Source organism: Phoxinus phoxinus (assembly GCF_949152265.1).
Source record: "Phoxinus phoxinus genome assembly, chromosome: 24".
Classification (NCBI taxonomy): domain Eukaryota; kingdom Metazoa; phylum Chordata; class Actinopteri; order Cypriniformes; family Leuciscidae; genus Phoxinus; species Phoxinus phoxinus.
The window spans coordinates 17,692,154-17,715,336 of record NC_136899.1 but is presented as its reverse complement, the minus strand read 5'-3'; the positions used below and the strand labels follow the sequence as shown (position 1 = coordinate 17,715,336).

General features: G+C 42.7%; 1 protein-coding gene across 4 annotated transcripts in view; it reads left to right on the top strand.

The window, feature by feature from the left end:
* The window catches only part of gnal (guanine nucleotide binding protein (G protein), alpha activating activity polypeptide, olfactory type), a 137,296-nt gene that overhangs the window by 81,042 nt on the left and 33,071 nt on the right, over positions 1 to 23,183 (top strand). Inside the window, exon 1 of one of the 4 annotated variants that reach the window (XM_079601067.1) lies at positions 18,840 to 18,998. The exons of the other annotated variants lie outside the window; for them this stretch is intronic. The gene's annotated coding sequence lies outside the window, so the exon portion shown is untranslated. Of the gene's footprint in view, positions 1 to 18,839; positions 18,999 to 23,183 lie in introns of those variants that run through there. 4 annotated transcript variants of the gene reach the window in all.

The window sequence follows — 23,183 nt, the reverse complement described above, 5'->3', positions numbered from 1 at the left end:
CGACTCAAGTGAAGTCAGCATTTGAAGACTAAGTGGCTACAATTCATATATACAACTATACCACAGAAGTATAGTCCGAGCCTTGTGCTTTGTTCGCGCCATTTTGAAGACGATTGCTTAACTTAAATGCAATCAAACTTCGATTCGCGAGCCGGCTGATATTGAAGGAAGGTTCAGTTCCAAGTGTATTTGCATCAGCTTCCTCCTCCGTATCACAGCCTGTAAGTGTTATTAATAATTGTTGCTTTTATGTAGCATGCTTAATAATTATTTTGTTTGTTGTGTAAGCACCGTTTAGCTTCTAGGTCTTCAATGACAATTATTGTATTGAGATATGTGAAGTGTTTGTCGTTGTTTTCGGAGTTGTCTTATATGATAGAGTAATACCTCGTAGTAACATAACAGCATTTATTTATTTATTTTTATTTTTTTGTAAAAACGTTTATGCATCGGGCTAACGCAAACAAAGACTGATTGTGCTTTTACAATATGAACTCTGGGCTATGCTCGCTAACATAACATTACATTCTTCATCTTATTTTTAGTTTTTTACTACAAACTACAAAGCAGTGGACTATAATCATTATTATAACACGATTTAATTGATAAAAGCATCATTGTACTCCGTGTTAAACAATAAGTATTATCTCTGTAAACACTGCTGGGTCATCTGACCAATCAACGCAGATTAGCGTCGCGCAAATGAGGGGTTTGGAAAAATGAGTCGTTGAACGATTCATTTGGGAGTCGGTGAGCAAATCAGGTAAAAATAAATGCATATTATACGACAACAAAAGTGTTTTTTGTCATTGCATGCATGTAAAACTGTTGTTGGGGACTCCCTAAACAACATTAGGAACATTTTAAATGTCATAATAGGTGCCCTTTAAGCTGTAAACAACATCAACTGTTTTAGCCAGGTGTATGATTGAAGACAGAATGAGGTGATTGTGCACAAGACATTCATAACTCTGATAACTGTAGAAAAAGTTATGATTGTTATGCCAGCTCTGACTGTGTGTGAGTGTGTGTGTGGTACTGTAGATGGGAGGTGTTTGAATCAGGGTCCCTCTCTTATGTAAAGTAGATGTGGATGGGGCCAACTGCTTTATTTTTAGCCGTACTGTGTGGAGCTCTATCAGTCCTGGGTCACGTGGTGTGGGTTTGATGAAAGCGAAGATCCTAGGAGTTCAGTAGACAGGAAGGGTTGGCTGCAGGTGGAAAGATGAGTAGGTCTTTAGGAGTCCATCACACAACACACGTTTACATGCATGTATCAGAGGAACTTCACACTGGCAGACAACTGATGTTTTTTTCTAAAGGCTGTTTTCTAAAGGCTGTTGTAATGTCACTAATAAACACACAAGCACACACAAAGCTGCTTGTGAAATGTTTTAGTGTGTTTCTCAGTGCTGAATATGAGTGCAAGTGTGTGTACATGCGTGTGCAATAAATTGTCAATAAGCATGTTGCCTGGTTTGTAGAGCAGACAACATTTGACCACAGTCAGAAACCCCCTATATACACATGCTTAGATTTCACGTCAAATTTTACATACAGGCTGTTGTACAATTGGATGATTCATTGTGTGTGTGTGTGCGTGTGTAGTCAAGTCAAGTCATCTTCATTTATATAGCGTTTTAACAATGTAGATTGTTTCAAAGCTGCTTTACAGTGATAAACGTATATAATTTAAGGTAACAGATTGTTTTGGCTTTATAGCGGTTCTTGAATAATGTTATTTTCCAGCTAAAGTTAGTTTTGATTGATTCACTTCCGTCGAAAGGATAATTTGTTATTAAATTAGGGGCCGCTAAGACGACACCGTTCTCTCTACACAGACTTTAAACGTGAACCTGTGATAAACACTGATGGCGCTCACGTGCGCATCAAGAATTCACTGTGTAGGTGATCAAGAAAAAGAAGCCAAGGAGTTCTGACTATTGACCCAGCAGTCAGTTTTTACATAGTTATCCATCCTATCTGTCTAAACAGCTGTGTTGGTGTAGCCTATATCCTGTGAGGGTAAGTTCAGTGTCTGTAGTGTCCGCTCAGTCTCAAAGTTTGCAAGAACATGAAGATCAGCAATAGAATATGAAACATACATCTAGGGGTATGCTATATGTATCATCTACAATAATGTCTTCAGTCATTAAACTCTAGATGGCGCAGTCTGGCTGATCGGTCCTTAAAGGATAATTCCGGTATTTAACACCTTGAGTCTATATTGTAGTTTGTTTTGGATGAACAAGAGTGGTGGACAACATTTTTTTGACAATGGTTCCTCTCTCGAGTTTTTGACTATAAAAGAATTGGCTATGGACCCATTTAACATGGGAGTCAATGTGCATGTCCGAAAATGTCATTAAAACAACCTTTAACATTAGTTTTCAAAACTGTGCAACTCACCGAGTGATTAGTGATGTTAGTTGATGTTCCAGAAACAAAAAGTGTTGCGAAATACAGTTTCTGTCGTGTTTTATTCGTCATTTTGTAAAATCCCATTGTTGAAAAAATAGTTCCACTATAGCAAAATAAACGGATTGGAATCATATATTGCGACGATATATTGTTTATAATCATCAACGAACACCACTAGTCACTCGGTGAGTTTAACAGTTTTGTAAACAAACATTATTGGCTGTTTTAATGACATTTTCGGACATGCACATTGACTCCAATGTTAAATGGGTCCATGGCCAATTCTTTTATAGTCAAAAACTCGAGAGAGGAACCATTGTCAAAAAAAATTTGTCCACCACTCTTGTTCATCCAAAACAAACTACAATATAGACTCAAGGTGTTAAATACCGGAATTATCCTTTAATGTAATCAGCTAGCTATGACATTATTCACTGCATAGCACAACCTGATGGTCTCTATTGCATCTGCAGCAACACATTTAAATAGTTTGGTTCAGTATTTGCGGTAAGCAAGTCTTGCCAAACACATTTAAGAGTCAATGACCTTTTGACATGTCAGTGGTCTCTGTATTTGTATGTGCTTTAAAACACAGCACATCTACAGATGGTCCTAGAGCAGAAACGTTTTTTTTTTTTCACTGCTTTTGACCACTAAGTAGTGCTTTAACCATAGACTTCTACAAGATGTGAGCAGGTCTGTCACGATTATGAAATTTGGCTGATGAATGTTCAAAAAATAATTGCGGTTATGCCGATTAATTGTCTTATTTAGGGCTCCGTCATAAAAAAAAAATGTGTGCTTCATTCATTAAATAATTGTGATTAATTTAATCCTTTGTAAGTTATCATTTTGCAGTGTAAGTTTACAGTTAACACCTTTAAATATTAAAGAAATGTATTAAATTCAGCAAAAACTAAAATCACAACAAACTGGGCAATCAAAGAAAAGGCCATAAAATGTATCATTCATATACAGTATGAACTAATGGTCACTTTATTTGTTAAACACAATCCAGAATCCCATAAATACAAACTACTTCATTATAGAGAAAAACAACATATACATAAAAATATATAATCATAAGCCATGACCATATGTTTTATTAAACTGTATAAATCAGTAAAAAAGTAATTCTTGAAAATAATCTAAACCTGTTAAAAAATACAAATTACTAGTAGTACTCTTATAAAATTAATTGATATATTCATACATTTAACAATTTTTATATTTATATTATATTTTATAAATGTAAATAATTATATACTATACACAAATAATATAAAATTAAAATATTATTATTTTAAATGTATATACGAAAGAACAAGATAGGCTTTTAATAATATTTCAGTGTGCAAAACAATGATAATATGAAACGCTTCAAAACAGAGCAGCACAAAGCGCATATGCGCATCGCGGGTGCAGAATGATGTGCTTAAAGCAACATGGAGTCACAGTGCGCAGTGCTGCGCAAGTGCGCATTTAAAAGTTCACGGCACAAAGCAAAGAAATGTCGAGCGCACAAATCGTACTCGGTTACCTAACGTAACCTCGGTTCTCTCTAGAAGAGGGAACGAGTATTGCGTATTGAAATTACGCACCGGGTAAAGTCATCTTTGCTCGAGATATGAAGCCAAAAATGTATCCTTAAATTTCTATATATTGTCAACGCAGTGCAGCAGCAGGCAGCTCTAGAGCGGGCTGTCTTGCGCGCTCATTGGCTGCCTCGCGGCAACTGCAGCAGCCTACCACTGAGCCGGGCGTGACGTCACGCCCAATCACTTTAATTTAATGATGTAAATATACTTCTGTGTTCTGTCCCTCACATGAAGCCATGGAATGATTAAATAGATTAAATCACTTCAGATGACTAAATATATTGTAGGAACTTAATTAGTGCTTGTCTATAGGGATGTTCGCCGTGACTCTGGTTGGCAGAAGAAAAATAATGACCGCTTAAAGCGCAGCGCAAACACAGAAGAAAATGGTTGTATCGTGCTTTGTGATCGGCTGTGTTAACAGGTTCGATAAGAGTAATAACCCCAAGAGCTTCTATCGTGTACCTAAACAGCCTGAATCAAGAAAGAAAGCTTTGAATTTCTGCAATTAGGCGTCTATACCCAGCGGAAAACAATGGGAGCCAGCGGACCACGATCGCGTCTGCTACCTACATTTTGCGTTAAAAATTAAAACTAATTTTGTAAATAAATGTTACTAGTAGGTTCTATCGCATTGATGGGTTAATTAATGAATGAATAACTGTACAAAATACCGCGTAAGACGTGTCAAAGTGTTTGTTTACATAACTTTTTGTGCATGCTGTGACTGAGCAATGGAAGTATAATAACACTGACATACCCTTATAAATTAATGGCAAATTATTGTATTTTCATTCATACATTTTACGTATATGTTAACCAATGTTATATATCAGAGGTAAGATAATTTTGAATATGGCCCATGGATAAATTACACCTGTATTTTTACTCTAGTTGTAACATATTTACCAGTTATCCTTAGTTACAACAAGTAATATTCGTAATTATTACTTAATTTATAGGCATCTAAAGATTTGTACGCCTTCATCGACTCTCTGGTAAACATAGATGGCGTGTCGATGAGATACAGATAGATGTCGCCGAATGTCAAATCTGGCCATGTGTCCGGGCTTTTGCTCCAATTCTCACTCAGGTGATATTGATCAGGCAGAGAACATGAACCCTGGTTATATAAAAGCTTAACCTTATATCTCTTTTTTGGTTCTTCGGACAAATAATTAGCATATGCTGACAAAACACAGGTAGACTGCTGCGAGTCTGCGACATGTTTTGGTTCTTTCTGCCAACCAGTTCGCGACCACGCCCATATCGTGACGTCACATTTGACTCCGGCGAACATCCCTATTGGTCCATGACTCCTTGTACTGTAGGCCTATAAAACGCAATAATCGGTTAGATCAAATAACCGCGATCAGACGATTATTTAATTACTGCGACAGGCCTAGGAAGCACATTTATCAAAGCACATTTTTGCAAGTAGCAGATGCTGATGGGCTAGATTTGATAGTTACAGTTGGAAGAGAATGTAAGAAAAACACTGTAGTTAAAATCATTAAGATTAGTACCCTACTTTTCAAATACATGGGTTTATATGCTTCATGTTAAGTGGCATTGCCTAACATTTTTCATTCATATTTCATCAATATTTAATTTATTAATTCAAAACACTATGCATTTTGGTAGGTCATTCACATCTATCCTTTTTAACATACTTTTTAAAAAAGCCATTGTCATGTAAATTAACGGCCAGAATGCATAAAAAGTTTTCTGTTTTCAGTTGAAAACTGTCATGTAAACGGCCCTTAAATTAATGATTGAATGATGAAATGATTTTTACAGTGGAAATGAATCAACATTATTTAGGGTGCATTCACACTGGCAGTTTAGTTCGGAACGGGGCATGGTTCGCGTGAATGTGAAAGCAACATGGACTCGAGTGCGCGCTAGTTCAGGAAGTAAAGTGACCTGCGCATGCATTTTAGCTGATTATTATGTATTTAGTTAAAGGTGCATTAAGCAACTTTTCATGTTAAAAATACCCGTTTTTCTAACCCATACATGCTTAAACAATTGCCTGATGGGCTGAATGAGCCCTTCTCTGATCACTGAGATTGCTCTATAATCCTGTAAAGTGAAATAAATAAGAGGGATTCGGGCCGGAGTTTGAGACTGGGCGTGACGTCATGCGCGTTCACAGCACGCTCACAGAGCTATGTCTGGCAGGTTTGTGTATTTGCCGGCATTCTCCGTAGAAGATGGATTGTAAGAGACCTGCTTGTAGTTCATTTCAAACACCAACGCAAACTCCACGTAAGATAAAAAAAAAGAAAACTTTTGTCTAGTGCGTGCACATCTCTGGCTGCAGTTTCGCTTGCCGCCAGAGGTGGCATAGTTCTGCAAAAACTCAGAATATTGCGCTATGCACCTTTAAATAAAACACATGTAAAGGACGATAGTGTTGATGATTTACCTTTGGATGAGACAAGCGAGAGTGAGCCTGCAGTGTATTCGAGCATAGCGCGTGGAATTAGGGCAACAAATTTGGAAATCCACTGTCTCCTCAAAAGAGTCTGTTGGCAAGCAGCAGAAGATCACCTTATGTGACACATACACAGTAAACCTGTGTTGTTCACTTAGCTGCGCATAATAGCACCGAATTAATAAAAAAACACAATATATTGACCCACGTTCTGTTTTCTATCATGCGCCATGCACGTTTGTGATGATGTAATATGCACGCAAACGCACCAGGGTTTCGATAGAATCAAGTTGAGTGTGAGACCAGACCAACGCTGCGGGGGGCGCCGGGAACAATCACGCTCTGGCTCGGACCGCAGCAAACGAACCCAGTGTGAAAGCCCCCTTAAACTGGACTATGACTTTCTTCTAGAGCTGCTGTGCAGCCAAAACAATCTTTGTTGCATTCATTTCCTGTTATCATTGGAAAGCTGCTTTGAAACAATCTGTATTGTACTAAGCACTATATAAATAAAGGTAACTTGACATCTATTCTCATGACATGCAGAAATAGATGGTGTCCATGAATTGTGAAATCTCTTATTGATTTTAGTTCAAATATGAGCATGTTTTATTAATTTGTTACCATGATTTAACTAAAATGAGGCAAGGAGCAAGTACAATGTGGCCACAATATAACTAAAATGAAAGAAGAAATTAAAAAATCATGCAAGTTTTTCTGTTTGGAGCTCTGTAAATTGCAAATTTTCAAGTTTACATAAAGTCTGGGGAGCAGTTATCTTAATTATTGCAGTTCCATTTCAAAGTGGACCTCAACACCGCGTCTTGTATTGACACTATGGGGAACATAATCAGTGGTGTCTGAAGCTCGTATGTAAACATGACAATTTTATTGGGCGATGACTGTCCATGACTTCATGCTCTTCATGCTCAGTTTCTAGTAGCATGTGAAGACGGTTTATTATGGAAAACTTCTCGGTTACGAGTGTAACCCTTGTTCCTGGGAGGGAACAAAGACATTGTGTTTAAACCGACACTAGGGGTCACTCCAAACACCTCTGATGTATTCAGAAAAGGCCAATAAAGTCGGTGTGTGGAATTTACATGTCTGGCAAATCCCCTAGACATACGGGTATAGAAGGAGGCCAGCATGCTCCACACAATCAGGTTTGTGTGGAGGAGCCGAGATGGTGTCTCGACCACTTCAGAGTTGTAGCAGGAGAGGCACAACAGGCCCTGCTGGAGAAAGGAAAGCACGGACCTGACGCAACATTGTGCCCTGCCCACATTGACGTCACAAGGTCCCTCCTCAGGGAAATTTGCCAGTGAGGGGCTGATACCAAACCTGGTTGGGCCAATACGGTACAACCATTATAACTTGTTCTTCTTCCTCCCTGACTTTGCACAGTGTTTGTGCAATGAGGCTTACTGCGCGAAATACATATTTGTGCAGGTCCTGGGGCCAGCTGTGAATTTGAACCACAAGTGTAGACGTCGCCCGACCCAGAGCCTGTGCAGTCACCTTCGGAGACAGGGGGGAAAGCATGGCTGCCAACTCTGCGTCCGCCTCAGACTGAAATATCACACCCAGAGGTGAAAGTCTTAGCAAGTCATTAGCCCACCCTCTGATACTGAGATTTACAGCTAATCTTCCTCATAAGCCCCGATTGATAAATTAAGCCCACTCGTGGGCGAGCCACCTAACTCGTCCAGAAACTTGACCGGGGGATACGAGCGTGCCGAGCAATGGAAGGCCCACAGGGCTTCACTGGTAGAAGCTATCGCATTGTAACCCCCAGATCACCCAGTGCTCGCCGCTGAGGCCTCGTAAACGGAGGTAGAAGGACAGGACTGAAGTCATGACCGCAACGTTCCCTTGGCCAAGCTTTCGCAGTGAGCGCAGGATGCGCACGGCTCATACACAGGACATGGATGGAACAGTATTTTTAAAAAGATGCGATCTGCTATGTAGCTCTTTCAGAGGAATTTCCTCATTTCTCAAGGAAATTCTTAAAAACTATTTCTGGATAATGAACCCTATAGAGTTTTATTTTGGAACTGCTGTTTGCTGATATTTAATACAAATTAAATTGCTAATTAGTATGAACTGTTACACAATATTTGTGGCTTAACTGTGTAAAATGAACATTCATGGTAATTATATCTAAGACAAATATGGTGTAACATGATTTAAAATAGATAAATAAAAAAAATAAAATAATGCTAGGTCAAAGAGATGTGTCTTTAATCTAGCTTTGAACTGACAGAGTGTGTCTGCTTCCCGGAAAATGGTGGGAAGACTGTTCCAAAGTTTTGGTGCTAAATAGGAAAATGATCTACCGCCAGCAGTCGATTTTGATATTCTAGGTATTATTAAAGGGCATATTGCAGGTTAGAGTACCCAGTGCGCCAATGTATAGAACAATAATGTAGGAACTAGATTTATAAACATATACTTATAAAATGCTATTTAGGCTTCTGGAGTCGTTTTTGTGAGAAAATTTTACTTCCGCATTTGAAAACCGCCAAACCGGAAGTGACGTATCATGGGGGAGAGCGGTCAAAGTAAACAATAGGAAAGCAATGGATCGCAATGACAGTTCGGACGCTGAGGAAATTGTAGCCTAAATGTTTACTCGTATGACAGACCTCAGCCATATAATTATGAGCCTTATATGAAGCCAAGCGAGTAGACAGGCCAGGATTAGACAAAACAACGGTCAGAGGAGACGCATTGAGCTGTGGTGTGAGGAGAACAGGGCAGGAGTCGGGTCTCGATGAGAGAACAGTGTTAGCTTATAGATGTATTCACGTTAGCCGACGATATGTATAACACTATGCTCAGATCACAATATTGTAATTATGTGTCAGGCAATAGCAAAGCTAGTATTTAGACCCTTACCTGCATGTGTATGTCAGCCATTAGGAGACAGTTTCCAGAGAAAGAGGGACATTATAAAGGTTTTGAATGGCCCCACTTGGTGATAATGAATAAAAAAATAATCACAATCACAACTTTCTTACTGTATAAAATTTTTATATGTAGAAACAGCCAACACAAACATTAACATTCGGAGTACAGATTGAAAATGAACATTATATTATATTATAATAATAATAAGTGTCGGCTGCAGACTTGCAAGACATTACAAGTTTATGGAGGATACGTTAATAAATTAAATTAAGACAAGGCACATTTTGTAAAACAAATGTACAATAAGTGATCTCTGACGGATCCGTGACCGTCATGTTTCCCACCGGTGGCCGACCCACATGCTGACGGCGGACCGGGCGACCCGATGAAGGAGCCGGGACAGTGTGCACATATCGCCGTCATCATATAACGTAACGTTAACTCATCATATCGCCGGGATTATAATCATGCAGTCTATAGTGAACGCTACACACTACCGCGTTTTTCAAAGCAGACACAGAAGCGAAGTCCCACCTCTTACCCTGCACAAAACGCACACAAACACGGAAGAAAGCACCATCCTTTTTCTTGTTCGGAAACCTGTGGACTCGATGTTCTGACAGGCCATAATTCACAGTCATTTATCACGATAATTTCATCCATCCATCCATCTTCTTCCGCTTATCCGGGGCCGGGTCGCGGGGGCAGCAGTCTAAGCAGAGACACCCAGACTTCCCTCTCCCTAGACACTTCCTCCAGCTCTTCCGGGGGGACACCGAGGCGTTCCCAGGCCAGCCGGGAGACATAGTCTCTCCAGCGTGTCCTAGGTCTTCCTCTGGGTCTCCTCCCGGTGGGACGTGCCCTGAACACCTTCCCAGGAAGGCGTTCAGGAGGCATCCGGAACAGATGCCCGAGCCACCTCAGCTGACCCCTCTCGATGTGGAGGAGCAGCGACTCTACTCTGAGCTCCTCCCGAGTGACCGAGCTCCTCACCCTATCTCTAAGGGATCGCCCAGCCACTCTGCGGAGAAAGCTCATTTCGGCCGCCTGTATCCGGGATCTTGTTCTTTCGGTCATGACCCAAAGCTCATGACCATAGGTGAGAGTAGGAACGTAGATTGACCGGTAAATCGAGAGCTTCGCCTTGCGGCTCAGCTCTTTCTTCACCACGACAGACCGGTACAACGACCGAATTACTGCAGCAGCTGCACCGATCCGTCTGTCAATCTCCCGTTCCATCCTTCCCTCACTCGTGAACAAGACCCCAAGATACTTGAACTCCTCCACTTGAGGCAGGAACTCTCCACCGACCTGAAGTGAGCAAGCCACCCTTTTCCGACTGAGGACCATGGCCTCGGATTTGGAGGTGCTGATTCTCATCCCAGCCGCTTCACACTCGGCTGCAAACCGTCCCAGTGCATGCTGAATGTCCTGGTCTGAAGGGGCCAACACGACAACATCATCCGCAAAAAGCAGAGACGAAATCGTGTGGTCCCCGAACCTGACACCCTCCGGCCCCTGGCTGCGCCTAGAAATTCTGTCCATAAATATTATGAACAGAACCGGCGACAAAGGGCAGCCCTGCCGAAGTCCAACATGCACCGGGAACAAGTCTGACTTACTGCCGGCAATGCGAACCAAGCTCCTGCTCCGGTCGTATAGGGACCGGACAGCCCTTAGCAAAGGACCCCGGACCCCCTACTCCCGGAGCACCCTCCACAGGCCGCCTCGAGGGACACAGTCGAATGCCTTCTCCAAATCCACAAAGCACATGTGGATTGGTTGGGCAAACTCCCATGAACCCTCCAGCACCCTGTAGAGGGTATAGAGCTGGTCCAGTGTTCCACGGCCGGGACGAAAACCGCACTGTTCCTCCTGAATCCGTGGTTCTACTATCGGCCGTAATCTCCTCTCCAGTACCCTGGCATAGACTTTCCCGGGGAGGCTGAGAAGTGTGATCCCCCTGTAGTTGGCACACACTCTCCGGTCCCCCTTCTTAAAAAGAGGGACCACCACCCCAGTCTGCCATCCCAGAGGTACTGTCCCCGACCGCCACGCGATGCTGCAGAGACGTGTCAGCCAAGACAGCCCCACAACATCCAGAGACTTGAGGTACTCAGGGCGGATCTCATCCACCCCCGGTGCCTTGCCACCAAGGAGTTTCTTGACTACCTCGGTGACTTCAGCTTGGGAGATGGACGAGTCAACCTCCGAGCCCTCAGCCTCTGCTTCCTCAATGGAAGACGTGACGGCGGGATTGAGGAGATCCTCGAAGTATTCCTTCCACCGTCCGACCACATCCCCAGTTGAGGTCAACAGCTGCCCACCTCCACTGTAGACAGCGGTGGTAGGGCACTGCTTCCCTCTCCTGAGTCGCCGGACGGTTTGCCAGAATCTCTTCGAGGCCAGCCGATAGTCCTTTTCCATGGCCTCTCCGAACTCCTCCCAGGCCCGAGTTTTTGCCTCCACAACCACCCGGGCTGCAGTTCGCTTGGCCTGCCGGTACCCGTCAGCTGCCTCAGGAGTCCCACAAGCCAACCAGGCCCGATAGGACTCCTTCTTCAGCTTGACGGCATCCCTTACTTCCGGTGTCCACCACCGGGTTCGGGGATTGCCGCCTCGACAGGCACCGGAGACCTTACGGCCACAGCTCCGAGCGGCCGCTTCGACAATGGAGGTGGAGAACATGGTCCACTCGAACTCAATATCTCCAGCCTCCCTCGGGATCCGGTCGAAGCTCTGCCGGAGGTGGGAGTTGAAGATCTCTCTGACAGGAGACTCGGCCAAACGTTCCCAGCAGACCCTTACAGTACGCTTGGGTCTGCCGAGTCTGTCCAGCTTCCTCTTCCGCCATCGGATCCAACTCACCACCAGGTGGTGATCGGTTGACAGCTCCGCCCCTCTCTTTACCCGAGTGTCCAAGACATACGGCCGCAGGTCAGATGAAACGACCACAAAGTCGATCATCGACCTACGGCCTAGGGTGTCCTGGTGCCACGTGTACTGATGGACACCCTTATGCTTGAACATGGTGTTCGTTATGGACAAACTGTAACTAGCACAGAAGTCCAATAACTGAACACCGCTCGGGTTCAGATCAGGGGGGCCGTTCCTCCCAATCACGCCCCTCCAGGTTACACTGTCGTTGCCCACGTGGGCATTGAAGTCCCCCAGTAGAACGACGTAGTCTCCAGCCGGAGCACTTTCTAGCACCCCTCCCAGAGACTCCAAGAAGGCCGGGTACTCTGCACTGCCGTTTGGCCCGTAGGCACACACAACAGTGAGAGACCTATCCCCGACCCGTAGGCGCAGGGAAACGACCCTCTCGTTCACCGGGGTAAACTCCAACACATGGGGGCTGAGCTGGGGGGCTATAAGCAAACCCACACCAGCCCGCCGCCTCTCACCATGGGCAACTCCAGAGTGGTGAAGAGTCCATCCTCTCTCAAGGAGTGTGGTTCCAGAGCCTAAGCCGTGCGTAGAGGTGATACCAACTATCTTTAGTTGGAACCTCTCAACCTCACGCACAATCTCAGGCTCCTTCCCCGCCAGCGAGGTGACGTTCCACGTCCCTAGAGCTAGTTTCCGTGTCCAGGGATCGGGTTGTCGAGGCCCCCGCCTTCGACTGCCACCCAATCCTCTCAGCACCGGCCCCTTATGGCCCCTCCTGCAGGTGGTGAGCCCACGGGAAGGCGGCCCCACGTCGCTCCTTCGGGCTGAGCCCGGCCGGACCCCGTGGGGGGAGGCCCGGCCACCAGGCGCTCGCATACGAGCCCCAACCCCGGGCCTGGCTCCAGGGTGGGCAAACGGCAAACGACTCCCCATTGTGACGTAATATGACGCGGTGGTGAAAAAAAAGCGCTTTTTCAACACGGTCAAGGAAACTGTCACGTTTTCTACTAAATTTGTGCCCTTATGTCTGGCAAAACAATTTTTAATCATGCATTTACTCTTCATATGGTATTTTCATACAAGGTTATATATTAATTCTGAAAAAAAAAAAAACTGCAATATGCCCTTTAACTGGCCAGAATTTTGAGATTGCAATAGACGTGAAGGACTATAATGCGTTAAGAGCTCGCTCAAGTACTGCGGAGCTAAACCATTTAGTGCTTTGTAAGTAATCAGCAATATTTTCAAATGTATACAATGTTTAATAGGGAGCCAATGCAGTGTTGACAGAACGGGCTAATATGGTCATACTTCCTGGTTCTGGTAAGAACTCGAGCTGCTGCGTTTTAAACTAGCTGTAGTTTGTTTATTAAGCATGCAGGGCAACCACCCAGTAGAGCATTACAATAATCTAGCCTTGAGGTCATGAACACATTAACTAATTGTTCCGCATTTGTCAATGAGAGCATATGGCGTAATGTAGATATATTTTTAAGATGGAAAAATGTGGTTTTACAGATACTAGACACTTGACTTTCAAATGAAAGATTGGTATCAAAGAGCACACCCAGGTTCCTAACCGACGACGAAGACTTAACATAGCAGCCATCAAGTGTTAGACAGTATTCTAGGCAATAATTAGAATCTCAGTTTTTTCTGAATTTAGTAGTAGGATAATTACTAGTCATCCAATTTTTTATATCAGCTATGCATTCCATTAATTTTGTGAATTGGTAGGTTTCGTTAGGTTTTGAAGAAATATACAGCTGAGTATCGTCTGCATAACAGTAAAAGCTAGTTCCATGTTTCCTAATGATATCTCCTAATGGTAGCATGTACAGAGTCAACAGCAGCGGTCCTAGTACTGAGCCTTGTGGTAGACCATACTGAAGTTGTGATCGATAAGACATCTCTTAATTTACTGCTACAAACTGATAACGGTCAGATAAGTATCGAGTCTATTTAAAAGAATGTTGTGGTCAATGGTGTAAAATGCAGCACTAAGATCGAGTAACACTAATAGAACCACGATCGGATGATAAGAGCAAATCATTTGTGACTCTAACGTGAGCTGTCTCTGTACTATGGTACGGTCTAAATCCGGACTAAAAATCCTTGCAGATATCTTTTTCTTTCTAGAAAGGAACACAGTTGTGAGGATACTGCTTTTTCTAGTATCTTTGACAGAAAAGGCAGATTCGAGATCGGCCTGTAATTGACTAATTCTGTAGGATCAAGTTGCGTTTTTTTAACAAGCGGTTTAATCATAGCTAATCATAGACCTCTGGAAGCATCTCTTTCAGTAGCTTAGTCGGTATAGGGTCTAACATACAGTGGGGAGAACAAGTATTTGATACACTGCCGATTTTGCAGGTTTTCCTACTTACAAAGGAGGTCTGTAATTTTTATCATAGGTAACAAAAATCAAGAAAATCACATTGTATGATTTTTAAATTATTAATTTGCATTTTATTGCATGACATAAGTATTTGATCACCTACTAATCAGTAAGAATTCCAGCTCTCACAGACCTGTTAGTTTTTCTTTAAGAAGCCCTCCTGTTCTCCACTCATTACCTGTATTAACTGCACCTGTTTGAACTTTTTACCCGTATAAAAGACACCTGTCCACACACTCAATCAAACAGACTCCAACCTACACAATGGCCAAGACCAGAGAGCTCTGTAAGGACATCAGGGATAAAATTGTTGACCTGCACAAGGCTGGGATGGGCTACAGGACAATAGGCTAGCACCTTGGTGAGAAGGCAACAACTGTTGGCGCAATTATTAGAAAATGGAAGAAGTTCAAGGTGACGTTCACTCTACCTCGGCCTGGGGCACCATGCAAGATCTCACCTCATGTGGCATCAATGATCATGAGGAAGGTGAGGGATCAACCCAGAACTACACGGCAGGACCTGGTCAATGACCTGAAGGGAGCTGGTACCACAGTCTCAAATAAAACCATTAGTAACACACTACCCCGTCATGGATTAAAATCCTGCAGCGCACGCAAGGTCCCCCTGCTCAAACCAGCGCATGTCTAGGCCCGTCTGAAGTTTGCCAATGACCATCTGGATGATCCAGAGAAGGAATGGGAGAAGGTCATCTGGTCTGACGAGACAAAAATAGAGCTTTTTGGTCTAAACTCCACTCGCCGTGTTTGGAGAAAGAAGAATGATGAGTACAACCCCAAGAACACCAACCTAACCGTGAATCATGGAGGTGGAAACATAATTTCTTGGGGATGCTTTTCTGCAAAGGGGAAAGGACGACTGCACCGTATTGAGAGGAGGATGGATGGGGCCATGTATTGCGAGATCTTGGCCAACAACCTCCTTCCCTCAGTAAGAGCATTGAAGATGGGTCGTGGCTGGGTCTTCCAGCATGACAACGACCCGAAACACACAGCCAGGGCAACTAAGGAGTGGCTCTGTAAGAAGCATCTCAAGGTCCTGGAGTGGCCTAGCCAGTCTCCAGACCTGAACCCAATAGAAAATCTTTGGAGGAAGCTGGAAGTCCGTATTGCCCAGCGACAGCCCCGAAACTGGTGCATCAAATACTTTTGTCATGCAATAAAATGCAAATTAATTACTTAAAAATCATACAATGTGATTTTCTGGATTGTTGTTTTTATATTCCGTCACTCACAGTTGAAGAGATGATAAATCAATATGATAAAAATGACTTCTACATCAGTGGCGGCTGGTGCTAAAAAAAAATTGTAGGGGCGCAAACAGACTGAATTATTAATACAGGCCTGAATGTAGGCTAATTGTTAAATAACCATTTAACAGTGATACTAATGTATCATTAGCCTATACTGCTTAGCTAAAAATGGAAAATTCAGCATGTAAAGCATGCCATAAGGTATTGGGCAATAGCCAATTGCAAAAGAAATCAGTATTTTTGGGCTAACTGGCGATGTATGCTATAATATATATATATATATATATATATTTATTTTTTTGTATTTTTTTTGTATTTAATTAAAAAATATATTTCATATCCTGATCAAATATTGTTCTACAAACAGTGTCCATATTGAAGGCTATAAAACAGTGAATGTAATCTTGCAGTCTATCTACCTTGCAGTCTATCCAAAAAAGGGGTCATATCACATAACATTCTAACATTGCAACATTACAATCTAAAAACAAAATAATGCTTTTTAAAGAAGTTGTTAAATTTACTAAACTTAAAATGAAGAAAAAAAATGAAAAGAAAACTGATATCATAAAAATATACTTGTAGGTTTGAAATTATTTAGCACATTTAGTGTTCACCAACAACAACAAATATTCAACAACAAATATTTTAGCAAAATATATTTATAATTTAGTGTTAATGTATATTTTTGTCAGAATTATTGTGCTCCTATTCTATTGTGCTCTGTCTGTTCAGCGCACATGGGTGGTGGTGCTAGTTCGCAGAAGTTTAGCCTGCAGAAGGCTTGTCCACTCCTGATAGCAAAATGGAAATATTTGCTTAACTTTCTAACATTTACAGATGGAGAATTATGTCCGTGGAATGTCTAAGTTATACACTGAGGAAATTATTGGATGTCACATCAGCTTAAATATTGTTAATAGAGGTATATTTGTTTTTCACAAAGCACAAGTGTTTTCGCTGCACAAGTGAAGTTTACGCATGATGACGAAAGCACGTTAGTGCGAGCCCTCCCGGAACCCATAGAGAATGCATTGCAGTGCCTGCAGTTCGAAAAAAAAAAATCTTTGTATGGAAGTCTATGGGAACACTCTGGGCGATTCTCGGCCAGAGTGAAATCGCCCTAAAAGAGGCGGTACTCCACAGAACGTGACTTTACGCTGATTGGACTATATCCAGAGGCAGAACAACAGTGACTGTTGGCGTAATTCTATGGTTGAATGCGACTGTGATTGAAAAAGTCCCTTTCACACTTTGGTGGTGCGTTGCCCAATCGCCCTAATGAAGAAACCCTGTTCTACATGCTTTGTAAGAGGGAAAACATGCAAAATTGGCAGTGTATAAAATACTTGTTATATATATTAAACAAAGATAAACAATAGATAAACAAAAGATAAACAATTAAACAAAGATGCACATTATATATAGACTTACACAGTGCTTTAATTTCAGAAAGGTCTTCTAACATTAGTGTTCAGGTATATCAAGTAATCAAATGTAAAATAACACTGCATGGTTTATCATAGATAGATTAATGCTTATTAAAGCTGAAGTTATTCATTCAAGAGTTGAGTTATTTTCTCTTTGCCTTTTGTTGTTTGATAGGCTATATGGCCCAATCATCAGCGTGTTTATTAGACTGCGGCCCCTTTAAGACAGAGTGCAGATCTAATAGGCTACTGATGCACTATTATATATATGCAACTATTTACATAACTATGTCCATTTAAGACATAAACTGTTTTTAGTGAATCTCCAAATTGATGTCATTTTGACATACTTTTATGTACATTTGATCGTTTAGCGCACATGAAACCCAAAGTATAATTTTCTTGTCTCGTTCCGGTCTGTTTCAGAGCGCGCGCCACATTGCAAACAGCATCTCTTGCACAGATTTTTGTGCTTTTAATAGCTGTTTTTATTATTAAACACGTCCCGCAATTTAGCAACAGTAGCTAGACTGCATTTTACAACAATAACTGATCGTGCTGATTCTGTCGTTAAGTTTGAGTTTTATGGAGAAATGACAGCATACTGATCCGAAGGGAAGGAAGTTGCGCTATACAGAATGCGGCTATAGTTTTTAATGGTTTTACCTCAATATATTATTTTTATAATCTTTGGAAGCCGATATCTAAAATAAAATCAGATTAATATCACAGACCTAAAGTGTAACCAGGCTACGCTTGAATGATTCGTTCTGTCCTCCGTCGTCACTCATTAAGCAGGGCTTGTGTTGTGCGCGCTGTGGCACAGCGTGAGAGATGAGTGTGAGTTCCCATGAGTGTGAGTTCCGTCAAAGGAGAACATACGCTTAGTTTTTAGAAAAAATGTAGTGTAATGTAAAAAATTTTGGTCGCATGTGCTAAGTATGACCGACCAAATTACCAAATTGGTCGCACTCTAGAGCCCTGTCTAATTGTACGTCATCTAACCTGAGCATTCCAATACGTGAATATTTTCATTACCAGCATTAGCCACCAAATGAAGAAAGTGCTGCTTTGTTTACGGTTTGTATATCTGCTGTCCTAGTTTCGGTTTCTCTTTGTGAATGACAAATTGATATCTATTGATACCTGCTAATATAGAGAATTATTTCCTTACACAAAAGCACAGAACGCATGTGCTACTTGGCCGTTGGCTATAGTCTTTGCGGTGTGTTCGAGCACAGCTTTTTGGCCTAAATGCTGCTGACGCAAGATGCCGTCTTTAACGGTTTAAAATATTGTACATTTTAGTGTTTTTTCTTGTTAGTAATAGTATTAAAAATAATAAAAACTGAAGGAAACAATAGAACCACTGATCTCCACAAGGTACATAACAGATACTGTTTTAATTTCTCAAATCATCTCAGGTTACGCATGTACCCAAGCCTAACACTCAGAACCTCTATTGGCAGCCCTGAAGAGTGGAGGCCTCAACAAGAGGCCTACGACACTAACTCCAGGGCAGTACCGAGAAAGCTCAAAAAGGATCTAAACTCAGTCTGGCTGGCCCGTGAAGCTCCGCAGAGTGGATACGATGACTCTCACAACGAGAGGAGGCCTAGCAACACTCACTGAGGTCAGTAGCTAAGGAGGCTCCCAGTGAGCCTAACTACCTAGCATACTACCTTACTGCCAAGCCACGCTCTAGGAGCGGAGGCCTCAGTATTGATAACTCTCAAAAGGAGAGGAGGCCTGCAACACCCAACGCTCAGGACGTTCTGCACGGAGTCTCACAGAGGCCTACCATTCACAATGCTATTCTAGCGGAGCTCTGAAGAGCGGAGGCCACAGTAAATAAGTTCAAGTTCAAAGTGCTTTATTGTCATTCCAACTATACAGCAATACATACAGCAGAACAATACTGTGTTTCCCCAGCTCAAATGTGCAAAGTAATACAATCATAAACAAGAAAAAACAAAATAGGAGTAGTACAAACAGGACAAACAACAGGTATTATAACATAGTAGTAGTAGTAGTAGTAGTAGTAGCCTTTATTGTCACTTAGTCACAAGTACCAGTGAAATTAGCCATACACTATACATACACTATAAATAGACCAAATAATAAATCAACAAGTAGGACCAACAAATCTAAATGTATACAAAAAGTATAGATACAATTTAACTTGAGTTGGGTATTCTAATAGCCTGTGGGAAGAAGCTATTACCCAGTCTGACAGTCTTGCATCGCAATAGCGTTTGCCAGAAGGCAGAAGGGTAAACAGACCATGGTCGGGGTGAGTGGAGTCTGATTATTTTGGTGGCTCTGTTAAGGCAGCGTGACAGATGTAGTTCACGTATAGATGGGAGGGAGGTCCTGGTGATTTTCTCTGCTGTCCTCACCACTCTGGAGGGACTTCTGGTCTGAGGCCGTGCAGCTGTTATGCCAGACTGGTTAAAATGCGCTCTCGTGTCTCTATAAAAAGTTGTGAGAACAGGAGGGGAAAGGTTTGCTCTCCTCATCTTCCTTAGAAAGTGTAGTCTCTTGACCAGTGATGTAGTATTTGTGGTCCATGACAGGTCCTCAGTGATATGTACCCCCAAGAACTTGGTACTTCTCACTGAATCAACAGTACTACCATTAATAATGAGTGTGTTATGAACCGAATATTTCCTCCTAAAGTCATCAGTCATCTCTTTAGTCTTGTTGACGTTCAGTGACATGTTGTTGTTTTCACACCAGATGACGACCTGGTTAACTTCTCTGTATGCCGATTCATTATCTTGTACTTTCTGGGATCTATCGGTGAGGAAGTCCAATATCCAGTTGGACAATGAAGGTTTGATGCCTAGCGAGCCCAGTATAATAACTCTCTCAGCGAGAGGTCTAATGAGGCTCGTGGCAACCAAGGAGGCTCACAGAAAGCCTAACAACTTGACATGCATAGGCCGAGCTATGTGGGCGGAGGCCTCACCATGACGACTCTCTAAAAGTGCCTACTATGTCCTACACCTAAGACGGCTATCAAGGAGGCTTACAGAGAGCCTAACTACTTGACATTGCTATCCAGGTGGAGCGGAGGCCTCTAAAAAAGGAACACTAAGCGAGAGGAGTCCTGTCAACACTCCATAAAAGAGGCAGTAGCCAAGGAGGCTCAGAGGGAGCCTAACGACTCAGCACTGCTGCCTGATCAAGCTCTGAGGACGGAGGCCTCAGCATAATGACTCTCTGAAGTGAGAAGAGGCCTAACTATGTCCTACACCCAGGACCGCTACAATGGAGGGTCAAAGAGAGCCTAACTACTTGATATCGCCATCTAGGCGGAACTCTAAGGAGTGGAGGCCCATATAACTCGACTCTGTCTGTAGCGAGAGGAAGCCTGACAACGCTGGATGTGAAAGGCCTACTATGTCCTACTCTCAGGACAGCTGTCAAGAAGGCTCACAAAGAGCCCAAACACTTGATATCACTCTTCGGGCGGAGCTCTAGAGAGTGGAAGCCTCTATAGACCAATTTCGAGCCGACGTCACAGTTACGTCATGGCGCTAGCTGGAGGCAAAACGAAGGGAAAACTGTAGGTGGCCAATACAAACCAGCACAGATTCGGCTACATAATAAAGAGCTTAAATTATTATTATTATTATTAAATGTCATCTTGCTGTGTTATTGAGTGCAAGAATCTACGGAGTACAGGATCCAATTAGAAATTTTATAGCTTAATGTTTTCTAATGCACATCATTACAATTGCACCGTAATGTCACTCTTTGCATTGTCGTCTTCTGGCCTTGGCGCTGGCTAGGCAGAACTGCGGATCGTACCACACAAGTCTTGTACGTGACCATTCAGCACATAGTTATAGGCATCTAAAGATTTATATGCCCTTAGTTTCTCTTTACGCTCGGTTTCTCTATCGGGTAGGTGTAGAAGTCAGGCCACTCAACCGGAGGTAGCGTTAACGTTAATCCTGTCAGATCGTCTATCCATTGACTGAGCGTGTACGGGTAAGCCAATCTGGTTCCGTCCGTTAAAATAAACTTTTGCAAATGACAATCGCGGTCCTGGACAGTGAGTGACCTTGCACATTAAGATAAAATCTGATTTTCTAGCTTGTTTCAAGCTAACAAAACTTGCAAACTAACGTTAGTGAAGCGGCCAGAGGGATCGTTCTGCCACCACCTAAGCTCCGCCCATAAAAAAATGTCACCATGTTTACTAACTGGAAAGGGGTCTATAAAGCAGGCTCTACTACACTCCGGATCAGCCTAGAAACTAAGGAAGCTCACATGGGCCTACAACTAAGTCCCTGGCTGAGCTCGCATTTGTAGGAAGAGCTTAGGCCATACCTGTCAACACTCCCGTTTTCCCCGGGAGTCTCCCGTATTTCACACCCATCTACCGTCCCCCTCCCGTTTTGTCCTTTCTCCCGTGAAACTCCCGTAATTTGTATTCCCAAACGTCGTTATATGATCACATCAATATATTATTCCAAGGTTGCCCAGTTGCCAGATCTTGTATGAAACCCATTCTACCCGCGCAATCAACACATCATTCACATTTCAACCCATTTGTGAGCTCAACCTGGCAACCTACAACTCAGTAGCGCTGTTGACGTGCGCAGATCGACGTTGGAAATTGAATAAAGCGATCACTGGTAGAAATGAGAAGAAAACTCTGTGGTAAATATTTCACGTAATTAACACAGCATCCGTTTTTTCTGTCATCCTTTGGCTGGCGTTACATTATATGATGCGCTTTTATTCTTGAAAATGCTTTTAAACCATTCACGCAAAGACAAATTGAGCGCCAGAATCGAGTTCTCTTTCGGCTTGAAGTTGACCGAACTAACACGCAATTCTGCAAAAATGTCCGTTTTGTCGAGTCTCCTCATAAGAGAAGATTGAGCACTCTTAAATGAGTTAAATAAAGTCATGAACCGCTAAATGAATACAGTTAACTGAACATAAAAAGAGTTGTGAGAGAATGAGGCGCAGGTGAGATCTGCGTCTCTGTCAGCGACGGCTGCTCTTAAAGACACAGTAGCCAAAAAAAGCTTTCAGTCAGTAAAGTTAATCAAAGAACAAAGGGAACAGAGAAAAACACTCACTGCTCTTGACAAAAGAACATTTGTAACTTTAATAAGGATTTATTAATCCTTAATAAATAATCCCCCCCCCCCCCCCCCCCAACGTATAAAAATCTCCCGTATTTTAGTACCCAAATGTTGACAGGTATGGCTTAGGCTCAACAGAAAGCTCAAAGAATAGTGGAGACCTAACGATGCTCCCATTCCAGGGTCTGCTACTCAAAGCGAGGGGATGCTTACCCACGTTCACACTAAAACAGCCCCAAGGAGACTCACAGAGAGCCTACGACTCATAATGCTGTTAGGCAGAGCTCAGATGAGCGGAGGCCTCAAGCAGAGTCTGACACCATATTCTAACCAGCCTCTGTGCTGAACTGTCAGTAGGGCAGATGATTATTGCTCTGCGACGAAACACATCATGGGTTTATCCCTCTCTATGATGGCCGCCAGGTTCACCCAGAGATGTATCTCTGTTGCCAGCTCCTCTACCGCCTCAGGGGGGAGCCCCTGGCCCATCGACGCATATCCATATTCCTACATCCCCTCCACATTAGCATAATTGTTCACAGTGTCATCATCGCGCAGCTCGCTCTTTTTACCTTTTATACTCTCGGTCTCACCTGTAGTGACGTCATGGGCTGCCACCTGCCGTGTTTAGATTTCCACTTCAGACACCAGTCACGCCCAAGGTATTCCCCATACCGACCCCTAGGGGACGCAGCACGAGTTCCCTTTTG